This window comes from Momordica charantia (genome assembly GCF_013281855.1).
Source record: "Momordica charantia cultivar OHB3-1 chromosome 1 unlocalized genomic scaffold, Mcharantia_2.0 BLBB01000001.1, whole genome shotgun sequence".
NCBI classification, from domain to species: domain Eukaryota; kingdom Viridiplantae; phylum Streptophyta; class Magnoliopsida; order Cucurbitales; family Cucurbitaceae; genus Momordica; species Momordica charantia.
The window spans coordinates 8775513-8790969 of NW_028275157.1; the positions used below are offsets into that span (position 1 = coordinate 8775513).

The 15457-nt window shown below is 40.4% G+C and overlaps 1 pseudogene; it reads left to right on the forward strand.

The window, feature by feature from the left end:
• Positions 1-10246: 10246 nt before the first annotated feature.
• Positions 10247-14365, forward strand: LOC148213224 (ATP-dependent 6-phosphofructokinase 6-like; annotated as a pseudogene).
• The last annotated feature ends 1092 nt before the right edge of the window (positions 14366-15457 follow it).

Genomic DNA, 15457 nt, shown 5'->3' on the forward strand with positions numbered 1-15457 from the left:
TCGTCCTCTTTTAGCAGCAACTTAGGATCCGATGAGGACTTAGCTCGTAGGTTAGAGTCCGAGCTCGAGGAGATAGAAAACTTTAGGTTCTCCGATGACGGGGAGGATAGTGACGCCTCCACTTCAGGTCAGGGTTTGGAATACCCTTCTAGGATACCTGAGCACTACCTCGGATCCCTTCGTAGGGGGTTCGCTATCCCTGAGAACATCCTCCTCAGGCTTCCGGAGGAGGGGGAGAGAGCTGACAATCCTCCAGAGGGATGGGTCACTCTCTACTTCAAAATGTTTGAGTACGGCCTCAGACTTCCCCTTCACCCTTTTGTCCAAGAATTTCTCTTCCGGACTGGGTTGGCTCCGGCTCAAGTGGCCCCCAATGGGTGGGGTGTCATTTTCGCTTTGGCCATCATTTTTTGGCTACGAGCTCGGGATAGTGAGGAGGCCGAGCTGTTGGACGTAGACCAGCTTCTCGCGTGCTTCGAAGCGAAAAGGATAGCTAAGAAGCCTGGTCGGTTCTATATGTGTGCAAGGAAAGGCGCAGGCGGTATAGTTAAAGGGCCGACCTCCATCAAGGGATGGGTGAGGAAGTGGTTCTACGCTTCTGGGGAATGGCTCGCAAAGGACGAGTCAGGTCGTTCCTTCTTCGACGTCCCCACTAGGTTTGGGAACCTAGGTACGGAGTAGTTCTGGCTTTTTGTATTTTTCTTTTGTCATTCAGGTCTAACTCGGATTTTGTCTCCGTGCAGTTTCGATCCGACCAGTCCCCGAGCTTACGCAAGCCTCCTTCGACACGTTGAAATATTACAAGGAGCGTTTTCCGAGGGGTAGGAAGGTCGGAACCCTGGTGACCGACGAGCTGCTGCTTGAGTCCGGGCTGCTAGATTACAACCCTGCAGTTCGTCCCATCGAATCCTCAAGGCCGAACTCTGAACTTGGTATGCCGAGCTTGCCTCCCCCTTTTTCCTCTAACCTTGTGATGACCCCTGTTTTTATTTTGTAGCCATGGTTTGCAGATTTGCAAGCAGCGTGAAGCGCAAGTCCAAGGGCCGAGCCCATGCTCTTGAGGCCGCCCAGAGTTCGAAACCTACCACCCCTGCTGTGGCAAGGCCTGCCTCGGAAGATCCAGCCTCAGTGATCGAGCTGAAGTCTTCTGGGAGTCCCTCGAGGGAGAAGCGCCCCAAGCTCCGACCGAGGCGGTGGACGCCCTGCCTTTGGGCGAGGAGGTGAGGGAGGAAGCCCCTCTGAAGCGAAGAAGGAAGAAAAAGAAGGCGATCTCCTCCTCGGAGGTCGGAGCTTGCGGGGTCTTGCCTGCAAGTTTCGCAGATCGGGTGGACGATCCTGCGGCCAGGATGGGCGGGACGTCCGACGTGACGGCACAGTTCAGAGTTCAGCCGTCGAGTGCCGGGGTGAGGGACCAGGTGTCCCGCATTTCGGCTGCAAGTTTGGACCGCTGCTTAAGGAGGGCATCCAAATTTGTGAGCGACCCAGGGTCCGTTCTGCAGAGGACCATTGACTACGCCGCTGAGGTAAGACTGGTGTCCATTTTGGCTCAATTTACCTAACAGGTAGCTCGGTCTAACTTTCTTCTTTGTACCTTTTCTCAGGCGTTTGTTGGTTCCATTCAATCGGCTCTGGCCGTAAAGGCCGAGCTGGATGGGAGGGAAGTTCTGGCAGCGAGGGAGAAAGAGGAGTTCTCTGCTGCCTTGGAGGTTGCTTCCTCCACCATGAAGGATGAGCTGCTGAAGGCTCACTCTGAGGTGGAGATTTTGAAGGCCGAGGTGGAGTCCCAGGCCGAGCTGCTGAAAAAGGAAGAGGACAGGCGCAAGGCCCAACTCCGAGCTGCCCACGCTATCACCAGGGGCTTGGAGAAGGAGAAGTTCCAACTCCTGAAAGAGAAGGACGACATGCTCCAGGCGCTTGAAGCGAAGGATAAGGAGCTGGAGCATGCGACTGCCGAGCTGGAGACGGCGAAGGAGCGCCTCAGCAATGGAGTCCTACTGGAGGAATCGTTCAGGCAACATCCTGTGAGTGTGCGACCTTCAACTGCTCCTCCTGGAATCTGGTGACATATTCCCGCAGCGTCTCACCCTCATTCTGCCTGATGGTGGCGAGATGGGTCGCTGTCTTTTTGTCATAGTGCCGAGAAGAGAACTGGGCGAGGAACTCCTTTCTCAGCTGAGAGTAGGTCGAGATCGACCTGGCTGGTAGTCTCCGATACCACAATCGCGCGCTGCCAGTAAGCGCGATCTGAAAGGCGCGGCATTTGATTGCGTCTGATGCCGCTTCAAAGTCCATGAGGCCTTCAAAGACCTCAACATAGTCCTTGGGGTCCTTCGTCCCATCATAAGGCTTCACGGTAGGAGCTTTGAACTTCGAATGGATTGGTGCTTCCAAAACGTCCGAGGTGAAGGGCGATTCTCCCAAGTCGCCATCGTTCAGTGAATCGTCTTTCTGCTCACATTTGGCCTTTAAGGCCTCCACCTGAGCATCGAGCTTGCCCCTCAGCTGGTCGAACTCCTCCCTTGTGATTATCCCTGCGGGATTGTGAGAGGATTCAGCCTGCTGGTTGGAGCTCCTGTGTGAGCGGGATGGTGACTGCCCTTTTCGGAGAGACGAGCCTCTCTTTCTGTTGAGATGCTCACGGAGGTCTCCCCTCTAGCGAGTGTACCCCTCGCTCTCGTTGTCTTCGGGACGTTCCTCCTCGGCTGGGCCGAGGTGGGAACCCCTTTGTTCGCGTACGTCCACGAGCGTCACTCGATTTTCAGATCGGGACCCTGCGCCTGCAGCTAGCATCATTTCGTTATACATTTCCTCCATGGAGCGCATTTGTGTGCGCATTGCCTCCTTCTCTCTCTGGAGTGCATCAAAGTTCTCGCTTGTTGGAGCCGGGGCTGGACCCCTGGCGCCCTTCTTAGAGGTCCCACCTCGGCCACGGGTGGCCTTGGACGTCCTCGGGTGCGCAGGCGGTAGGGCAGGCGCGGTGATCCGCGCCGACCTGCGGAGGGGTCCTGTGGCTAGGCCGTCGTGACCTTGCCCTTCTACCGCTGCTGCTCCGACCTCCCTCTGGTGGGCATCGCTGGCAGCTAGGGTCCTTCGGTCCGTCGTATTGGTCGAGTTTGCGGGTTGAACCATCTTCGTTCGCGCAATGGTTTAAAAAGATTGAGATGACTTAGATTGTCGATCCCCACAGACGGCGCCAAATGTTTATGCAAGGATGTGCACAACAGCGTATTTCAGATTGCAGCTCGAACTCGGCCTGCGGACCGACCTAAACACTTGAGCGGACCTGCACAAAAAGGTGAGCACTCCGACGATCAAGTCAGTATAGGTCGGATTCCCAGTTTAGTTCGAGGCTAGAAATCATCGTACCTGATCGTGGAGTGAAGTCCTCTACTTATGGGTGGTAGTCCCGCTAATCTCGCAACGGTTATACTCGGTAATCTCGGGATTGTCGGTTACGCCCGGTAATCTCGGGACCGACGATTATGCCCGATAATCACGCCGCTGACAGTAATTCGCATCGGCCCCCACCGAGCTTCCCGGTAGGTCGGACCTCGACTAGGTTCACCTCGGCCCTCATACTTAGCATCTATCAACGCTAGTAGTGGTGATCTCGGCCGTCCGAGCTGGGCATGACTCATGAGTCATCTTGGAGCACCAATAGGGGTCCTCCACGTGTCCAGGGTATTCCCTTCCCCAAACAGTACTCATCACACAAATTACTAGTATATCCTTTTGAAGATCCACCTCTATATTAAATAATTTTTTAAATCTAGAAATGGTAAATTTGGAGGTTACAATTTAAATCCCCGTGCTTAATTATACTTTCCAGAAAAAAAATCTCAAAACCCCAAAAATCCCCAAAACCATCCATTTTCGAAACTCATTTATTCTTCTTTCGACCATCCGTTTTTCTTTTCTTCCTCCGATCGTCCATTATTCTTCCTCCAACCGTCCGTTCTTCTTCTTTGACCGTCCGTCTCTGTCTGCCTTCCTCTCCGGCCGGCTCCGTTTTTCTCTATCGCCCGTCTCCGTTTATCCCGTTCGAAAGGAGATTTCTCTCCTTCCTTCTTCTCCGGTCGTTTCTACCTGTCTTCGTCCCCGGCCAACGTCTGCATGCCTTCATCTCCGGCCGCCTCCATTTTTATCTGTCGTCAGAGCAGTTCGTCTCCGTTTATCCCGATCGAAAGGTTTTCATTCCAACTATTGTTTTCGATTTCTGGTTTCGTGCGAACTATTGTATATATGAGGATATATATTATAGTGAGTTTGATTAGGATATGTCTTATAACTCAACTTGTATATCTGCGGATATGCGGATATATACTATAGTGATTTTGAATGTATATAAGTGGATGTATCTTATAATTCAACTTGTATATATGCGGATATGCGGATATATACTATAGTGATTTTAAATGTCTATATGCGGATATATAAGTGGATATATACTATGATTTTGAATATGCGGATATATGTTTATTGAGAATTCAAAAGGTGTTTGTGTGATTTTTAATGTCCTTGAAGATTGAGCACAAATGTGGGAGTGAATTAAGGGAAAATCATGAGTAAATTAAGGTTTTGAATAATTTGTGTTGAAAATTAGTATGGGACCCACAATAATTAAAGATTATGATAATAATTTATGAAATTAAATATTTTATATTAAAAAAACAAATAACTATAATAAATGTAAATGCAAAAAATAAGGGTAAAATGAGAATTAAAATAAAATCGTACCTGCAGAAATCTAAAAGTGTAAAATTAGAAAATTTTAGACATTTGTGTAAATAAGTTTCTAAAACAGTCATCCGAAGACATTATCTCATCCAAAATCTCATCCAAAAACCCCTTTAAAATTCATCCAATTAACTTCCGATCATTAATTTACATAAGTTTTATTTAAGTTAAAATATGCAATTATGTTTTAATTTAAGTTTCATCCATCGATAAATATATTACAAATAATATATCTAAATTTATGTTGCTGATTTTATTTAACAATCAATCTTATTAATTATCATAAAATAAATGTGTTTAAAAAAATTAATCATTTTCATCCATTTAATTACATCATTTATTATATTTTTATTTTATTTTTAAATGAAGTATATACTTTAATAAATTAACTTATTACACTAGAATGCTTAATTTAATATATTATTAGTAACAATTATAGAATCAACAATTATATATACATATAAAAAAATAGCATAAGTATACTAACGAAAGGAATCGACAATTAACCCACACATATAAATTAACCCACACATATTAAAAATAGGAAAGAGGAAATTGTTATTCACTTGTCCTTTAATCTCAACAAAATTATCTCCTAATTTTCTTAATAGAATATAGGGTAAAATATACTTTTAATTCCGAATTTTAAGATAAGCTTTTAGTTGATCCTAGTTAAACTTCCGTTAGTATTAATGCCGACGTGGATGGATGGATTGGATACTTATTTAATTTTATATTATTAAAAACATATGTATCTTTTTTTTTTTGTTCCATCTCTTTCCCCATCTTCCCCTCCTCTCTCTCTTTCTCTCTTCCCTTCGAACACAGAGAACGACAAAATCTGCACCCTCACCAGTCTCTTAGGCTAAGCAACCAATTCATGCAGCGAAACTTTCCAATCCAATCCTTCCTCATCCTCGCAATCGCAGTCCGCCATCGCCGCCGCCTTCATCGTCGTGCTTCGAAACAGATTTCCTAGGTTTTTTATTTCCGTTAGGTTTGAACCACTGCGGAATCGACCGAGGAGCCGATCGCGGTGCAATTGGAAATTGCCGCTGCCGTTTGGCCTGGAATCATTATGCTAGCGGACGGAAAGTGATTCGCGGCGGAAACAGAGCCGACAATGGACGAATCGCTGAAGAACTTGGAATCATCGGAGCTCTTCGAATTCGTTGTTGATTCTCCTTGAGAACGTCCCACCTTCTTCCCCGAAATCGTCGTTTCTGAATGACCGCCACAGAGCGCTGCTCTGCTTGCTCAGTCCAAGATGACGAAACAACATCGTCATCTAATCTAATTGCTCCTGCCCTCCATGGCCAGAGAGAGAGAGGGAGAAAATTAGAGATGAATCAATGGAATCTACAAGCTTCGGGAGGAAGATTTCTGGGGGAAAGAGGGGGAAGAGAGAAAACAAAAAATAAAAAGAAAATGAAAAATGAGGGAGAGGTTAGACGGGCGAGGGAATAAGGGAAGAGGGAAAGAGAGAGAGGAGGGGAAGGGAGAACGAAAAAGAAAAAGAAAATGAAAAAATAGAGACATATGTTCCAAATAATATAAAATTAAATAAATACCCAATTCAACAAGCCACGGCAGCATTCCGTTAGTAACGTGGATCAAACTGTCACTTTTAAGGACCAAATAGAAATCTATCTTAAAACTCAGTGATATTTTACCCTATAATTTAAATTTCGATTTCCTATTTCCTATAGATTTTTTAATTCATAAACTGTGTGGAGTCGGGATTGGGTTTATGGCGGGGATGAGTGGTTTCGACTGAAAAGCGAGAGTCAAAATCACGCACCAAATTACTGCTTCTACTCACTAAATTCATAAGCCCTCCTTACATTTTCTTTTTCTTCCTCCAAATCTCTATGAATGCTTCCGCTTCAACTTTCTCTTCTTTCAATTCCGTTTCCTCCTCTGAATTCCGCTGCTTTTCCTGGAATTTACTCGACTTCGAACACTACTGTTGTCGATCATCTTCGTCTAATCTAGATAGTTTCAACAAGGAAGCCTTCCCCAACAACTTTCGATTTGTTTTCGAAGATGTTCCTCACTTGATCAATTACCTCCCTAACCTCTCGGTATCTCTCTCTTTATTTTTGTGTTTTGTTGCAAAGAGAGCACGAGAAAGAAAAATAAATTTTGATAAGAGAAAGTTAAATTACAAATTTGGTAGTTAATTTTGAGAATTTTTTTAAATTTAAAAATGGTACATAATAAATTTCTAATTTTTTTAGTTACTTCGAGCATGTAACGATTCTTATCCTACGCTATGTATGGAACTACTAATAAATGAGATTTAATTTTTAAATATTGAGGAATTACAAATAACAGAGGCAATTTGAGTAATTATTGAGAAAACAAACACGTAATCGATTAGGTTGAGGTGCAAGTATCTCGTTCTCTTTAAGGAGATCCAAGCCCTCTGCAATGTGTATTTATTTATTAACTACTGGTGAAGCAGGTATTCTCTAGTCTGTCCCCTCCAGGATACAACAACTCAACTGAAATGTTGTGTAGCTCAAACCATCCTGCAACTAGAGATTGAGCTCAAAGCTCCAGAACCCTCTCTTTTGGCCGATCACTATTAAAAAAGCAATGTAGAGAATAGAGAAAGATTGTAGGTTGTGTTGGCGTGTATTTAAAGTGAGGTTAGAGAGGTATTTATACGAGAGGCAGATTTAGTAACTTAATAGAAAAATAAATAAGATTTTTTAATCTCTTTATTCCAAATACTTCACAATTTGTTAAACCTCTCTAACTTTAAACTCTTAAATTAAATATAAAAATAAAACTCATATTTAATTAAATATTAAAATGTTACAACGTTAAATTATATTAAGTCTACTAATCTTGGTCAAAAAGTAGAAGTTGTTACATTAATATGTTTTCTAAATTGAATAATACTTTTTTTCTCACTTGTAATATTTTATCTACTTATTTTCATCACATGTAAAATATAATATTTTTTGTTCGTTTTTTTTAATTACTTTTTTTTGTTTGTTTATAGGTGTTGATGTAGAAATTTGGCTTTCTGGGATTCCGCTAAATTCGTACAAATCTTCTAAAATAAAGGGATCGACGAGACCTGCAAAACAAAATAGCATTAAAGGCTGGACCTACAAAATAGAATAACATGAAAGACCGGTGTGACTCTTACCACACAGACTCCAATGCTTAAGTCAGAATCGGAGTAGTTGAGTATAAAGTGTAAAGTGTTGTGAGCATAGACAAGAGATTTTTCCCCTTTTAGGGTTTGACTTACTTCCCTATTTATAGAAGTTGAATCCTGATCCCTATGGGAATTGTGGAATTTGAATCCTGATACATCTATGAAATCTGGTTATCTGAATCTAGGGAGAATCTTGAGGCAATAAGGATATCTTCTCCTTTTGAATTCCTTAAATAAGGAGAATTCGAATTGTAGAAAATAGAGATTTTCTCATCCATAAATAGCCCCCACTCTCCAAGTTGAAAATTGTCAAAGTTTTGCTTTGAGAGTATTTTGTTGTTCATGGCTTGACTATTTGTGTGGAATAGCCTATCTTTGGTCGTTGTTGATTGTCGTCTTAATTATGCTAACTTTCCTAACCCTCATTCTCTTTTGTTGTAGTTGGCTACCATCAAGTCTCTTAACATTGAGAGTACTTGTCGTTGTCAGTTGTCGCTTCTTATGGGCTGACTGTTATAGCCCTCATTTTCTTTTGTTGTAGTTGACTGCAACCGAGTCCCTTAGTGTTGAGAGTATTTGTCGTTATCAGTAGTTGTTTTTATAGGTTAGCCTGTTATAGCCCTCATACCCTTTTGTCGTTATCGGTTGTCATTTTATGGGTTGGCTGTCATAGCCCCTATTCTTTTTTGCTGTAGTTGCATGCAATCAAGTCTCTTAGGCACCTTTGGGTTTCTAACATATTTGGTTTCTGTCGGTTTTTTACCCCAAGTTAAATCAACACCCTCAGATTTCTAACCTATTTTGGCTTTTGCCACATGGTTTTTTACCTGTGGGTTTCATTGATTGGATAGGTTTGTCTGCTTTCTGTTTTAACCTTGTTGGGCCTGTACGCATGCCTTTTTCAACACATCGAGATTCTTTTCTCTGGTTTCACTGATTAGCTTTTATCGGCCTACTTCTAGGTCTGTCCATGTTCGAGTTCCTTGACCAGCTTTTGATTTACTTACCCATGCTCCCACTCGAGGGATTTTCATTTAGAATAGAAGATAAACGCTCAAGTAGTAAAGATTTAATTATATTTCAAATGTCAAAAGTCTTATTCAGAGAATATATAAAAAGATAATTGCTCAAGTAATAAGGAATTAATTAAATTTCAGATGCTAGGAACTTTTTTAAATCACAAACGAGTAAGTATCTTTGGAAACATACTATCAACATGCAATTACTAAAAAATCAATCCTAAGTTATGCGATCTACCAAATATGCGGTTACCACAAAATTAAACATAAACTCTTGTAATCACAAACAACCAGAATTACACAGCAAACTTACCATCGTCTGAAGTAGAAACTCCGTATGTTAATTAGTTTCTTTTTCTTTTCTGGGATTTGTTGACTTGTTTATCCCAGAGTCTGTTTTGGAATTCGTCGATTTATCTCATCCAAGATCTGTCTTGGGATTTGTTGATTCGTTCGTTTTGGATCCTTTCTCAGAACTCATTGATTTGTTTCGAGTCGTATGACATTTGTCTTTAGAAAGTTGTGGTCTGCCTCTAGAATACATGTCGATTCATTTCTCCTGAGATCTCCTTGGATCTAAGTAGTCTCGGTCAATTTGTCGTCAATCGTCTTGACTTTTAGATCTTAGTCGTCCCCACAGACGGCGCCAATTGTTGATGCAGAAATTTGGCCTTTTGGGATTCCGCCAAATTCGCACCAATCTTCTAGAATAAAAGGGTCGACGAGACCTGCAAAATAGAATAGCACTAAAGGTCGGACCTGCAAAACAGAATATCATTAAAGACCGGTGTGACTCTTACCACACAGGTTCCGATGCTTAAATCAGAATCAGAGTAGTTGAGTATAAAGTGTAGAGTGTTGTGAGCATAAAGTAGAGATTTGTCCCCCCACTTAGGGTTTGACTTATTTTCCTATTTATAGAAGTTGAATCATGATCCCTCTAGGGATTGTGGAATTCGAATCCTGATACATCTAAGAAATCTGGTTATCTGAATCTAGGGAGAATCTTGAGGCAATCAGGATATCTTCTCCTTTTGAATATATGATATCTTCTCTTAAATCATAAGGTATACAAATATATCTTCCCTTTTGAATTGCTTAAATAAGGGGAATTCGAATTGTAGAAAATAGGGATTTTCTCATCTATAACAATAGGTATATCAAAATCTTTTACGAAAAAAAATCCTGCCTATCTTGCTGTTGAGTATGTAATTTCATTATTTCGAATAAAACACATTATATTCTTGTTTGGAAATATTGATAGCCATTAAAATTCTAATGAAATATGTACTTTTGATTGGGCAATCTTTTGTCAATGTGGACGGTGTTGTTGCTCAAAATCTAAGTAATTTGAGTTTGACATTTCAACCTCATTTTTATATATTGAATTATGTTATGATTTTCTAAAGTTGTATTTAAAACAGATTGTCTTTGAGAAGAACACTCCAAGAGGACCATATTTTCGACGTACTGGTCCCCGCCAAAAGGTTTACTAAATGTTCATTTTCAGTTACTAAACGTTCATTGTTTCTTCTTTTTCTCTTTTTTTTTTTTACTAAAATTACTTTGCCATCGCTCTTTCAATTATTTGTATCTAATTAAATAACACGTCTAACCCTTGTTAGGTGTTTTTTGAACCTAATGAAGTTCATGCATGTATTGTAACCTGTGGTGGCTTGTGCCCAAGTCTTAATACAGTGATTAGAGAAATAGTATGTGGATTAAACCACATGTACGATGTCCACAAAATTGTTGGAACTGAGGTGATTACACGCTTTTAACTCTTCTTAATCACAAAGTGAATGTCATTAAAGACAGGTTAGGAAGTGATATTTGAACAAGTGATTTTCACTTAATACCACCAATTATTTCACATAATACAGGGAGGGTACAAAGATTTCTGTAATAAGAATACAATCTCATTAACACCCAAGTCAGTAAACAACATCCATAAATGTGGTGGCCACAACACCTCAAGATTGTTGACAACATCCAAGATAGATGCATCAATCAGGTGCCAATTTTCATTACAAGTTAAGAATTTTCATGATCCAAACTTAAAACCTCAATCTTCAAGTTGAATTTAGAGACCTAAATTTCCGTTAGATTCATTCCTAAACTTGCTTTGTTGCAGTAAGATGATTAGTCCGAAAGGTTATATGTACAATTTTTAAACAATGATCATCCAATAGTTTCTAATACTCGTTTCGGTTTTCAGGTTTATATTCTTAGAGGGAATGGAACTCAAAAAGGGGCTGCTGCCATTTATGAGGTAATGGAAATCGTTTTTGACTATGGGAAGAATGTTTAAAAGATGGAAGAGATTGGGATCTCACATGAATTATTCTTCTCATTTATGTAGGAAATTCGAAGACGTGGTCTCAAAGCTGCAGTGGTTGAATTCCAAAGACTATTCATAATGATATTTCGGTAAATATAATTGGCTTATTGGTTAATTATATTACAAGTTTAGTTTTTGAATTTTTGGAAATTTTTACCGTGTAATAGATTTTTTTAATTTTTATTTTGTATCTAATAAGTTTAAGGTTTTATTAGACACAACTTTAAATATTTAGTGCACATTTGCTAATGTTCACTTGTTTAAATGTTTATTAAAGAAATTTAAGCATTTGACAACTATTTATATTTGTTGTTTCTCTCTTTCTTCTTTTTAGAAATATTCTCAAAATTGAATAGAAATAATAAAAAAAAAACATGTTTTTTTTTATTGATCCAGGATCACTTCAAAGAATGAGAGGAAAATTCCATCCTCTCTTCTCTACAAAAGATTTCTTCACAGCATAACAAAATTATACATAGCGCCATTCACGGCGCAATGGCAGGTTACACTGGTTTCACAATAGGTCCAGTCAATGGAGAACATGCTTACATACCATTTCGTGTAAAGTCTAAAAGACCAGAATCTTCTAACTTCTTTTTTAGTTTACTTTTTGAAAAAAAAAGTTCAATCAAACTTATGTTGCATTTTATATTTGCAGCGGATAATGAAGAGGCATACAAAGTTATGACAGCGGATCGGATGTGGGCAAGACTATTGTGGTCCACCAACGAACCCAAGTTTTCTACATCCTAAACAAGAAACCGATGAATAGAACAAGAATCATGTAGAAAATTACCATGCAGAAAAGTTAGAATAATTAAGTGAAGATGTTTGAGCTCGGATTTACCAAGTTCAGAAGAAGGATAGGTCGGAGCGATCGGAAGGATCTTCCCTGGGCTGCCAAACGATCTCCTAAAGCACTTCAGGAACCTGCATAACAAGGTTAGCACTCCGACGAACAAGTTAGTTTCAATCCGATCTAACTCGCCAAGTATTTATAGTTTTGTGTATCTTGCATTTAAGACAGGAGTTTGTATTTATAGAAACTGGGCCCGACAGGAACTCTGACACACCCTAAAAACGCGGCGTGTTGTTGGGTTTTAGGAAACACCGTTACAGATAAGGCTGTAGGTCGGCTCGGCTTACTTAGGTCATGCCTTTGATTCCGACCTTAGTGAACTTGGGCAAATTATTATATTTTACGCGATTTCCAATCCGTGCACCTTTACAATTACAACACGTGGCAGGTGAAAATCAACCTCCAACAGAAGGCATTGCCTCAAATGACAAATTGAAGCTTCTTAGAAGATTCTTAGAGATTTAAATTATAATTGTGTTAACTTTATTTTGCTTAGTTATCAACCAGTTATTAGGAACTAACGTAATTGATTTCCAATCCCTTACCCCTACCTTTAAGGGCTCCTTTTGTAAACAATTTTTTTAATAATCATTGAAATAACAACTTTTTTTTTTTGCTTAAATTCCCCGTTCTTTTTTTCCTAAAATCTTAGACTAGTACATGGGAGGATTTATCCATACAATTTTCAGCCCACGATAAAGTATTAAAGGGCTCCAACAAAAGTCAGCAACTTTCCAATCTAATTATCAGCCTTACAACTTCAAGAAACTGAGGGAATTATTATGTTAAACTATACACTTTTTGATCCCTAATTAGTCGTTGAGTTTTATAAAATGACAGTTTACTCTCAATCTTTAAAATATAGTTCTAAAAGTTCTATGGAGTTAAACTTCCGTTAATAATACCAACAGAATGTTGACGTGGTATTGGTGATTTGACAATTTTTAAATAATTGCTACATATTTATTGAATTTATATTATTTCTAAGTGAGGTGGCCTTTTTTTTCCTTTTCCATATGATATTAATTATTTATTCAATTTCTTTTGGATTCATCTTCCTCCGATCCGATCCAATCCAATTTCTGAGTTCTTTTCCATCCAATCCAAAAATCCAGTCAATCCCCGGTGAAGTTCATCTCCTCCGACTCCGTTCACAGGCCGACAATAGATTTCAATGGAATCCCCCATCTCCGTTGTCCATGGCAAAAAAAAAAAATCACTTTTCTTACCCACATATGGAGAACTTCGACAACTTATCCACTTCCACCGCCGACGATTGCTTCTTCTCCGACGAGTCCACCTCCGACTCCGACATCGTTTACGATTTCTCCTACTCCACCTTCGAGTCCTCTCCCGACAATGTCACCCTCGTTCGACAGATTCAAACACCAGAAGGTATTTCGATTTAAAAAACTCAACGTAGAAGTTGTTGAGAATGACAATTGAATTGAAAAATTCAAGAAACGTGGATGATTTAGCATAGGTTGTAGAGGTCAAATGAGAAGGAAGTGGCCAAAAGGAAACGTGAGTGGCCCAAACGTTTCCTGGATTTTTTATTTTTTAAAATTCAAAATCTATGTTGTACCACTCTCTTAGTATAAATAAAGGTCCTTCATTCTAAATAGAATCATCCGATTCATCCAAATTCTCTACTATTATCTCCATTTTATTCCTTCATTGTTCCCACTTCTTTCCACTACCTTAACTGAGCACGAGATTGATCTCACTCCCTTTCCGAGGAGTGCACGTCTGAATTGGAGGTTGTGTTAACCTTGGGGAGCATATCGGCAGTAAAACGATTTAGCACCGTGATCGTGCCAATTTATTTTCAAGGCAGTGGTTCCGCCCACGACAAAATGAATTTACATCCCGGTTCCAATTTTGTCCTTTATTTTCCTACAAGTTGAAAGCAAATCTCTTTTCTACCTATGACTACTATCCGATCTGGGAAGGTCATGCCGGACTTGTTAAAATTGGAACCACTCGACGGATCTAACTACCGCCGATGGTCACAGAAGTTACTGATTTTCTTTGAGCAGTTGGAGATCAACTACATTCTCATTGCTGCTCAGCCCGCTGCTGTTGCTACCGCTGCCACTACTACTGCCGCTGCTGCTGCTGTTTCCGCTACCATCACCGTAGCCGTCACTGATCCCCTTGCCATTACCGCTGCCACCGTTTTAGCTGTTAACGAATCTCCCTTTGATCGCTTTGTAGTCCAAGAATCAGCATAGGTCATTTGAGACACGTTAGAGTCTAAATATGGTAGGGACGATGCATGCATAAGGAAGTATGTAGTCAATAAATGGCTACAATTTCAAATGTTGGACGACAAACCGGTGATGGATCAGGTTCATGAGTACGAGAACCTGATGTCAAGTATGCTGTCTGAAGGCATGAATATGTGCGAGATTCTTCAAGTCAATGTGTTGCTCGAGAAATTCTATCCTCCCTAGAGTGATTATCGCAACCACCTGAAATATAAGAAGAAGGACTTGACTTTACAAGAACTTATCAGTCACGTGTGCACGGAGGAAGCCCACAAGCGAAAAGATAAGATCTCTTCTCAATCCCTAAATTTTGGTTACAGCTAACTTGGTTGAATCTTCTAGTGCTTCCAAAGACAGGTTCAAGAACAAAGGGAAGCAAATTGCAAAGGATAGAGCTCAAAAGAACAAAGCTTTCCAACCTAAAAATATTGGTGGAAGGATCGAGAAATCCAAATTGGTATGCTATATCTGTGGAAAACCCAGACACAAGTTCTATTACTGCACTCAGAGGAAAGATAGGAAAGATCAAAGAGCTATTCCACAAGCCAACCTTGCAGAGACAGACAACATCATTGCCGCTGTGGTTGTGGAAGCAAATCTTGTAGAGAACAAATCCGACTGGATTCTTGACACAGGAGCGTCCAAACATTTCTGCTTGAACTGTGACCTCTTCCATGACTTTCAGAACTCTGCTGATGGTGAATGTGTTTTTATAGGGAACCATGCCACATCTGGAGTACTTGGGAAAGGGAAGATTCTCTTGAAACTCACATCTGGCAAAACTTTATCATTAAGTAATGCGTTGTATGTACCTTTCCGGCGTAGAAATTTGGTGTAAGGGTGTCTGTTGAACTGAGCCAGACTTAAGATTGTGTTTGAGGCCAACAAGGTTATCATCACCAAAAATGGTGACTTTGTTGGTAAGGACTATTTTGCAGATGGTTTGTTTATTCTCAACACTACTTCTTCAAATTCATTCTAGTTCTGATTACCTCGTTGAGTCTCTTGATGTGTGACATGGTAGATTAGGGCATGTGAATATTGCATCAATTAAAA